This window comes from Trachypithecus francoisi, unplaced genomic scaffold, assembly GCF_009764315.1.
Source record: "Trachypithecus francoisi isolate TF-2019V2 unplaced genomic scaffold, Tfra_2.0 Lachesis_group12, whole genome shotgun sequence".
Taxonomy (NCBI): Eukaryota; Metazoa; Chordata; class Mammalia; order Primates; family Cercopithecidae; genus Trachypithecus; species Trachypithecus francoisi.
In genome coordinates, this window is record NW_022681457.1 from 15,359,559 (window position 1) to 15,369,943 (window position 10,385).

Here is a 10,385-nt window from a genome sequence, read left to right on the forward strand (position 1 = left end):
AAGCTAAGTACAAAGAATCAAGCCTGGTATGTTAGTTTTTACCAACTGAGATGCATCCAGGATGGGATTAGACATATAAGATAATTTATCAGGGAAGACACTTGTGAGGGAATGTGGGGCAGGCATGAAGGTAGTATGGGAGAACCCACAGACGACTATGCAAAGCTGACTCCTATGAAAAAGAAAGAAAAAGAATTTTTAGGTATCAATCCAGTTCTAAGAGAGTTTTTGCACAGCTGATGGGGAGTCTTCCAATCAGTCACCCATGAAAGTAAAAGAGAGCCTCAGAGAAATAGGCTTGCTTTCACGCCCTTGCTGGGAGCCTGTGGGAAGGAAGCTTTCTGTGCAAAGGAGGTGGTGAATTTGAAATGCACTGACCTGGGCCTTCTGTCAATCATGTCAATCATGGAGACTTGGCAGGGTCTCATTCATGGTTGCCACACAGAGACACTGAGAAAAAGATACAACCATGAAAAGGTGAAAAGGTGGAAAGTTCTAATGACATAGAAAATAGCAATCAGCCTTTCTCACATCTGAAAGCTTTCTGAAATATCTGAGTGCAGTAGAGAATTGACAGAGGACTGATCACCAACCTACAAACATGGTGGGAGGGTAAAAAACTGCAAGAATATAACCATCTCCCATCAATTTTCCAACAGAAATAATGCATTCTTTGAAGAAACAATTATAGAATACCTCATGTTACCATTTATTAAATAGGGAATCCTTTCCCCATTTCTTGTTTTTGTCAGGTTTGTCAAAGATCAGATGGCTGTAGATGTGTGGTATTATTTCTGAGGACTCTGTTCTGTTCCACTGGTCTATTTCTCTGTTGTGGTACCAGTACCATGCTGTTTTGGTTACTGTAGCCTTGTAGTATAGTTTGAAGTCAGGTAGCGTGACGCCTCCAGCTTTGTCCTTTTGACCTAGGATTGTCTTGGCAATGCGGGCTCTTTTTTGGTTCCATATGAACTTTAAAGCAGTTTTTTTCAATTCTGTGAAGAAACTCATTGGTAGCTTGATGGGGATGGCATTGAATCTATAAATAACCTTGGGCAGTATGGCCATTTTCACGATATTGATTCTTCCTATCCATGAGCATGGTATGTTCTTCCATTTGTTTGTGTCCTCTTTGATTTCACTGAGCAGTGGTTTGTAGTTCTCCTTGAAGAGGTCCTTTACATCCCTTGTAAGCTGGATTCCTAGGTATTTTATTCTCTTTGAAGCAATTGTGAATGGAAGTTCATTCCTGACTTGGCTCTCTGCTTGTCTGTTACTGGTGTATAAGAATGCTTGTGATTTTTGCAAAATTATGGTGCTGGGAAAATTGGCTAGCCACAAGTAGAAAGCTGAAACTGGATCCTTTCCTTACCCCTTATACGAAAATCAATTCAAGATGGATTAGAGACTTAAATGTTAGACCTAATACCATAAAAACCCTAGAAGAAAATCTAGGTAGTACCATTCAGGACATAGGCATGGGCAAGGACTTCATGTCTAAAACACCAAAAGCAACGGCAGCAAAAGCCAAAATTGACAAATGGGATCTCATTAAACTAAAGAGCTTTTGCACAGCAAAAGAAACTACCATCAGAGTGAACAGGCAACCTACAGAATGGGAGAAAATTTTTGCAACCTACTCATCTGACAAAGGGCTAATATCCAGAATCTACAAAGAACTCAAACAAATATACAAGAAAAAAACAAACAACCCCATCAAAAAGTGGGGAAAGGATATGAACAGACATTTCTCAAAAGAAGACATCCATACAGCCAACAGACACATGAAAAAATGCTCCTCATCACTCGCCATCAGAGAAATGCAAATCAAAACCACAATGAGATACCATCTCACACCAGTTAGAATGGCAATCATTAAGAAGTCAGGAAACAATAGATGTTGGAGAGGATGTGGAGAAATAGGAACACTTTTACACTGTTGGTGGGATTGTAAACTAGTTCAACCATTATGGAAAACAGTATGGCGATTCCTCAAGGATCTAGAACTAGATGTACCATATGACCCAGCCATCCCACTACTGGTATATACCCAAAGGATTATAAATTACTCTACTACAAAGACACATGCACACGTATGTTTATTGCGGCACTATTCACAATAGCAAAGACTTGGAATCAACCCAAATGTCCATCTGTGACAGACTGGATTAAGAAAATGTGGCACATATACACCATGGAATACTATGCAGCCATCAAAAAGGATGAGTTTGCGTCCTTTGTAGGGACATGGATGCAGCTGGAAACCATCATTCTTAGCAACTATCACAAGAAGAGAAAACCAAACACCGCATGTTCTCACTCATAGGTGGGAACTGAACAATGAGATCACTTGGACTCGGGAAGGGGAACATCACACACTGGGGCCTATCATGGGAGGGGGGAGGAGGGAGGGATTGCATTGGGGAGTTATACATGATATAAACGTCATGCACATGTACCCTAGAACTTAAAGTATAATAAAAAATAAAAAATAAAAAATAAAAAATAAAAAATAAAAAATAAAAAAAATAAAAAGAATACCTCATGTTACATGCTTGTTCCTGAGGCTCCCCCCTGTAAAATAATATCATCTCCATTCCTTTTCCTTTCTTTCCATGACAGCTCCTTCAGGAAAAGGACATATTCCTGGCCTTAATCCCATATAGCAACCGTGATGTCATTTCTGTATTTCAGGAAGACTGGCAGGTATGATGGCCTTTTCTCTTGTCTTGTTTCCTGCAGGGCTGACTGCCATGCTTGGGAGAGGGAAAAGACTTATTGGCCTGTATCTGGGACTGTATCTCCTCCTTCCTCCATTAAACTCCTCCTTCTCAGTACTAATTCCTGCAGTTCCCTTTCTCCCTAGCCTTTATGCTCCATGTACCCCACTGTCTTTTAGACATAATTATCTTCAGCCTCTGCTTGTTTATTTCTCAGATTCAAATGAGAAACACAATTTCACGTTGTGAAACCCTCTTCATTATTTTTAACATCTCTCAATAGTGTAATTCTCTCCATTCCCATAAAGCTCAACCACTTCTTAAAGTGTTTCTTGACTTCTTGTCTCCAGACTTTGAAACCTTCCTTGCATATGACTGCCTCATTACCTTTCTAAAATCTAGTTAATTCACTTAATCAAGAATCCCCAGGAGTCTACTCTAGCCTATTTGGTAAGTTCACATTTCTTCTATTTACTAATCCTTCTCACTTCCTTTACCTCTACTTCCTAGTATAATTCCTCCATCCTAATTAGAACTGTCTTCCTACACATCCCTGCCGCTTCACCCACATAGACATACAATTCTTAGTTCCAATGCTATGCCTAAAAACAGGGTGAAGTCCCCTCCACCATCTGCACTACAGACTTAACCACACCCATCACCACAAGCAATCTCCGACCTGGTGGAGAACAAAGACTTTATGAATAGCCTGTGAACCTGAGAGTCAGGACACAACTTATGTGTGGTTGAGACCTTTTCCTGGTGACCAATTCACGTGTTCAAAAAAGATACAGAAATGAAGAAGGCAAGGTCCCTACCCCAGGGGACATAAAGCCTAAGACAGGAAATGAAATCTGAAAATAATCATGATACCAAAATAGAAAAAAAGTGAAGGCCACAAGAAATCAGAGAAATCTGATGGAAAATATAGCTACACATTGAAATCACTGGAAAACATTTTTAAAAGGGGATACTCAAGCCCCACCCATGAGTTCCAGCTTAAAGCTCTGGGGAGGGACCCAGGCACTGGTACTTTTTAACTCTTCCCTGACACTACAAACATGTAACGAGGATGGAGAACTCTTCTTGTAATAGGTAGAACTTAAAACTAAATCAACATTTTCAGCTAGAAGTACTGGTATTACCTAAGGACCTTTTTAAACATACATAAGACTACACTTTTTGGTCCTAATTATTAATGCGCTACACCAAGAACTCAGTAATCCAGTTGGGAAACAGAAGCTGAATGGAAAAGCCACCTTATGTGATATGTTAAAATATATATAAAGCATTTTCAAATGAGTGATAAGTGATGCTAAACCTTCTCTAAATAATATTTATGGGAATGTTAATAATATGAGAATTCTAGGCTGGGCGCAGTGGCACATGCCTGTAATCCCAGCACTTTCTGAGGCTCAGGCGGGCAGATCATGAGGTCAGGAGATCGAGACCATCCTGGCTAACGTGGTGAAACCCCATCTCTACTAAAAATACAGAAACAAAGTTAGTCGGGCATGGTGGCAGGCGCCTGTACTCCCAGCTACTCCAGAGGCTGAAACAGGAAAATGGCGTGAACCTGGTAGGTGGAGCTTCCAGTGAGCCGAGATCGTGCCACTGCTCTCCAGCCTGGGCAGCAAGCTAGACTCTGTCTCAAACAAAATAAATAAATACATTTTTAAAAATGAGCATTCTAAAAACTATATGAAATTGCTGGAAATCGAATATGTTATCAGTCATAGTGTCATGTGCCACAGAAGTAACTAGATTTCTATGTGAGCTGTGTCTTTACCATAACAAATCTAATGAAAATAAATTAGATTTTTAACCACAGTGATTTTAAATATTTGCCATTCCCAGATAGTTGGTTTGACTCTTCCTCGAAGTATTTACAATCAGCTATAGTCCAAAATTGCTTTTTCTTCAAGGAGATATATGGAAAAGACTCTGACAATGACTCTTGAATGCAAGTTTCTGATAATTTCAAGATCATACCACTGGACTCTCTGAGAGCTGTTGAAATTTTAATGAACAGGCTGATACCTTCATGAAATTCAAGACAAAGAAGAAAAAAACTCAATTTTATTGGACTAAATAATCAAAAGGATAATGTTTTCATAATTTTTTATTTGAAAATGTGCTGATTCTTTGAATGTTTTATTCTCCAGATTTATGAACTTTCTCTTTTAAGCTATTTATACTTTACAGCAATTTGGTAAAGTATACTTTTGTAAACAAAACTTGAAATATTTGTTTTGTCTCCCTATCTGAGTGCCCCAGAATTGGGAAACTATTCATGAGTATTCATATGCTTATGGTAATAAAGTTATTTGCACAAGTTCAGTAAGTAGTTCAGTAACTACTCTCTTTATAACAGAACACATTTGAAAACATTGGCTATATTACCAAGGTTTTGACTGGGATGTTCTATTTGAGAATATACATAGAATAAACCCATAGGGAATGCAGGCAAAGTCTGAAGTTGGCCTTGGTTTGGCTTCCTAGTCTCAAGAGGTTTTTGGAAGTTTAATCTGAAAGTCCTATAAAACTTCTAGCTAAGCAAAGTTTAAAAAGATCCTCTATGGGCCACTGCTACTCTTGCTGCACTTAGGTAAAACATCTAGGCAAGTTCGGTGAGACTCAACCAATTTTGCAAACAAATTCATCCTACTGCAATTACCTTTGGTAAAAATAGAGACTCCTATATAGAGAAAAATTATGTTGAAAAGAAAAACTGTAGTACACCTGTTACCAGACTGAACCACTGTTCCTTATCTTTGAGTATTTATAATCTACTGGTAGACTGGACTGGACCCTGAAATCTTTTAGTTCTTCCAATTCAATTTTCTCCCCTGAAATCATTAAGAACAAGAACAGCTCTGTTTCTGAAGCCATATAATCTGGAGGTGGACCACTCAATGTAAATTTCATGGGAAAACCCTTGTGTCTGAGGTGTGGGCCACTCAGAGCTCACCAAATGTTCAAGACCATAACTTAGAGAAACTAAAACTGCAAACCACGACAACAAGTTGATGACTTTACACTGTGGACAGCTTTTCTCAAGATGTCAGAACAAGATTATCAATCATGATGAGACTCTTACCTCTCTTAATTTGTCCTTGCTTATGCCTGTCTCCTTTGCTTCCCAGAATAATGCTGTACTTAGAATTTTACAAGAAGTAGCTTCTGAGAGTAAGTTAACAGTGTCAGATATATCACATCAACCACACTTTTTTTTTTTTTTTAAGATGGAGTTTCTCTCTTGTTGCCCATGCTGGAGCGCAATGGCACAATCTTGGCTCACCACAACCTCCACCTCCTGGGTTCAAGTGATTATCCTTCAGTCTCCCTAGTAGCTGGGATTATAGGCATGCACCACCACACTTGGCTAATATTGTAATTTTAGTAGACGGTGTTTCTCCATGTTGGTCAGGCTGGTCTTGAACTCCCGACCTCAGGTGATCCGCACGCCTCGGCCTCCTAAAGTGCTGGGATTACAGGCATGAGCCACCACACCTGGCCCACACATTTTTACATAACAAGAGATCCTTTAGTCCACCCCAAAGTTGACGTTTGCTGCATCTTTAACACAACTTTTTCCTCAAATGTATCAAGTTTTTTTTAGGCTTCCACTTCTATACTTGCCTATTCTTCTCGCTCTCTGTTTTAATTTAACATAGACATGCAATGCTAGAAAATAGAATTGCTCTCTACCAGCTTAACGGGGGGAGCCTGTGCAGTTTCTGACACTTCTTGTTGCACATGGATAAATACATCTGGTATTACAGAGACTCGATTGTAAAAATCAACAAATGTGCTGCCTGGTTAAAATGACTAGACTCTTCTGGCTTCTTCTTTATTCTATTGTAGTTGGTTTGCATCTTGCTTAAGGTGCATACTCCAAACTCTTGATATTTTCATCCTGATAGTCATACTGGTAGTCTCCCTCATGTGGTGCAATCTACAAATATTTTTACTTCTGTGCAAATATTTGTGAGCAGCCATCCTTCAAATATCAAATTGTTTCTCTTGGGCTGGAATTCAAAAACTCAAAGAAATATGTGGTTTATGGGCCAGACGCAGTGGCTCGCATCTGTAATCCCAGCACTGTGGGAGGCAAAGGCAAGCGGATCACAAGGTCAGGAGTTCGAGATCAGCCTGGTCAATATGGTGAAACCCTGTCTCTACTAAAATTACAAAAATTAGCCTAGTGTGGTGCTGCGCACCTGTAGTCCTGTAGGGAGACCCCCTGAAACCATTGCTATGGAATAGAAGATGAAATGCTCCTGATTATTGTAAATACAAAATTGCATGCAGGATTGTGTAAAGACAATGCCAGCTTGGGCTGCCACAATGAGCCAACAGTGTGTGATGTGCTTCCCCATGCAGAGAGCCTATTAATAGATGTGTAGTCAGGGAGATTTCACATCACCAAGATTCCTATCCCAGAAAAGCAGATGTTCATAGCTCTGGGATTGGAATGCAACCCTTGTGGAGAGCCTATAAATGGACACATGAGGGGCGCCTGTTCATATGGATAAGATAGGGTTATAAACGCCCTTATCTTGCCACAGCTCTTCTAGGTCTCTTTAGAGTTAAGGCATACTCCCTTCTGAGAATTTTTTGGTTTAGCCGGTTGTCCAGCTTCACTTCCTGTTTCTATTGATTGTTTGCAAGCAGCTTTTCCTGCAACTGTCACTGCTGATTAATATCTTGCTAACCACAGGTTCTGGATAGACTGTGTTACTGTTTTAAGGCTCTGTTAGAAATTGCTGATGCACACACTATGTTGTAAATTCTTATCTCTGTATACTGTACTTCTGCATACTGATGTTATGTTAAAGAATTACTTCATCCCCATGTGACCATCTCATCTCAGAATAAAACCACCCTAAATCCCTCACTAACCTACCCCTGCCCTCACTAAACTTAATAATAAATGCCAGTATATCCAGTGCATTGGGGGCACCACAGGACCAAAATGCAATCACCACCCCTGGACTCAGCTTTCACTACCTTCTGTGTGTCTTTTATTTCTTGACCTGCCTATCTGCCTGGGAACAAAGAAAGAGCCCTGTTGCATTGCGGGCTGCTGGCCAGATCCTGCAATATAATCCCAGCTACTTGGGATGCTGAGGCGGGAGAATTGCTTCAACCAGGGAGGCAGAGGTTACAGTGAGCTAAGATCGTGCCACTGCACGTCAGCCTCAGCGACAGAGTGAGACTCCATCCAAAAAAAAAAAAAGAAGAAGAAGAAGAGGGAGTGGTGTCAAGATGGTCGAATAGGAACAGCACCAGCCTCCAGCTCCCAGCATGAGCAGCACATAAGATAGGTGATTTCTGCATTTTCAACTGAGCTACCAGGTTCATCTCACTGGGGTGTCTCGGACAGTGGGTGCAGCCCAACGAGTGAGAGCTGAAGCAAAGTGAGGCACCGCCTCACCCAGGAAGTGCAAGGGGGATGGGAACTCCCTTTCCTAGCAAAGGGAAACCGTGACACACAACACCTGGAAAATTGGCTCACTCCCACCCAATACTGCGCTTTACCAAGGGTCTCAACAAATGGCATACCAGGAGATTATATCCCGTGCCTGGCTTGGAGGGTCCCACACCCAGGGAGCCTGGCTGATTGCAAGCACAGCAGTCTGAGATCTAACTGCAAGGCAGCAGCAAGGCTGGGGGAGGGGCGCCGCCATTGCTGAGGCTTAAGGAGGTAAACAAAGTGGCCAGAAAGCCTGAACTGGGTGGAGCCCACCACAGCTCAAGGAGGCCTGCCTGCTTCCGTGGACTCCACCTCTGGGGACAGGACATAGCCAAAGAAAAGGCAGCAGAAACCTCTGTAGATGTAAATGTCCCTGTCTGACAGATTTGGAGAGAGTAGTGGTTCTCCTAGCATGGAATTTTTTTCTAAGAATGGACAGACTGCCTGCTCAAGTGGGTCCCTGACCCCTGAGTAGCCTAACTTGGAGACATCCCCCACTAGGGGCAGACTGACAACACACACCTCACACAGCCAGGTACACCTCTGAGATGAAGCTTCCAGAGGAACGATCAGACAGCAACATTGGCTGTTCAGCAATATTCACTATTCTGCAGACTCCACTGCTGATACCCAGGCATACAGGGTCTGGAGTGGACCTCAGGCAAACTCCAACAGACCTGCAGCTGAGGGTCCTGACTGTTAGAAGGAAAACTAACAAACAGAAAGGACATTCACACCAAAATCCCATCTCTGGGTCACCATCATCAAAGACCAAAGGTAGATAAAAGCACAAAGATGGGAAAAAAGCAGTGCAGAAAAGCTGAAAATTCTAAAAATCAGAGCACCTCTCAACCTCCAAAGGAACGCAGCTCCTCACCAGCAATGGAACAAAGCTGGACGGAGAATGACTTTGACAAGTTGAGAGAAGAAGGCTTCAGGCAATCAAATTTCTCCTAGCTAATGAAGGAAGCGCGAACCCAGTGTAAAGAAACTAAAAACCTGAGCTCCAGTCTTCAACTCCCAGCGCGAGCGACACAGAAGACCGGTGATTTCTGCATTTTCAACTGAGGTACTGGGGTCATCTCTCTAGGGAGTGCCGGACAATCGGTGCTGGTCAGCTGCTGCAGCTGACCAGCGTGAGCTGAAGCAGGGCGAGGCATCGCCTCACCTGGAAGCGCAAGGGGGAAGGAAATCCCTTTTCCTAGCGAGGGGAACTGAGACACACAACACCTGGAAAATCGGGTAACTCCCACCCCAATACTGCGCTTTAAGGAAACAGGCACACCAGGAGAATATATCCCATACCTGGCCGGGAGGGTCCCACGCCCACGGAGCCTCCCTCACTGCTAACACAGCCGTCTGCGGAGATCTATCCGCAAGGCAGCAGCGAGGCTGGGGGAGGGGCGCCCGCCATTGCTGAGGCTTAAGTAGGTAAACAAAGCCGCTGGGAAGCTCGAACTGGGTGGAGCTCACAGCAGCTCAAGGAAGCCTGCCTGTTTCTGTAGACTCTACCTCTGCGGACAGCGCACAGCTGCAGTCCATTAGGGGAAAGAGCGGGGCCGTGGCAGACGCGAACGACTCTGTCTGACAGCTTTGGGGAGAGCCGTGGATCTCCTAATGCGGAGGTTGAGATCTGAGAACGGACAGACTGCCTGCTCAGGTGGGTCCCTGACCCCTGAGTAGCCTAGCTGGGAGACATCCCCCACTAGGGGCAGTCTGACACCCCAAACCTCACAGGGTGGAGTCACCCCTGAGAGGAAACTTCCAAAGAAAGAATCAGACAGGTACACTCCCTGTTCAGCAATATTCTATCTTCGGCAACCTCTGCTGCTGACACTCAGGCAAACAGGGTCTGGAGTGGACCTCAAGCAATCCAACAGACCAACAGACAGTCCTTCTGACTGTCAGAAGGAAAACTATCAAACAGGAAGGACACCTATACCAAAACCCCATCAGTACGTCACCATCATCAAAGACCAGAGACAGATAAAACCACAAAGATGGGGAAGAAGCAGGGCAGAAAAGCTGGAAATTCAAAAAATAAGAGCGCATCTCCTCCTGCAAAGGAGCGCAGCCCATCGCCAGCAACGGATCAAAGCTGGTCAGAGAATGACTTTGACGAGATGAGAGAAGAAGGCTTCAGTCCATCAACCTCTCAGAGCTAAAGGAGGAATTACGTACCCAGC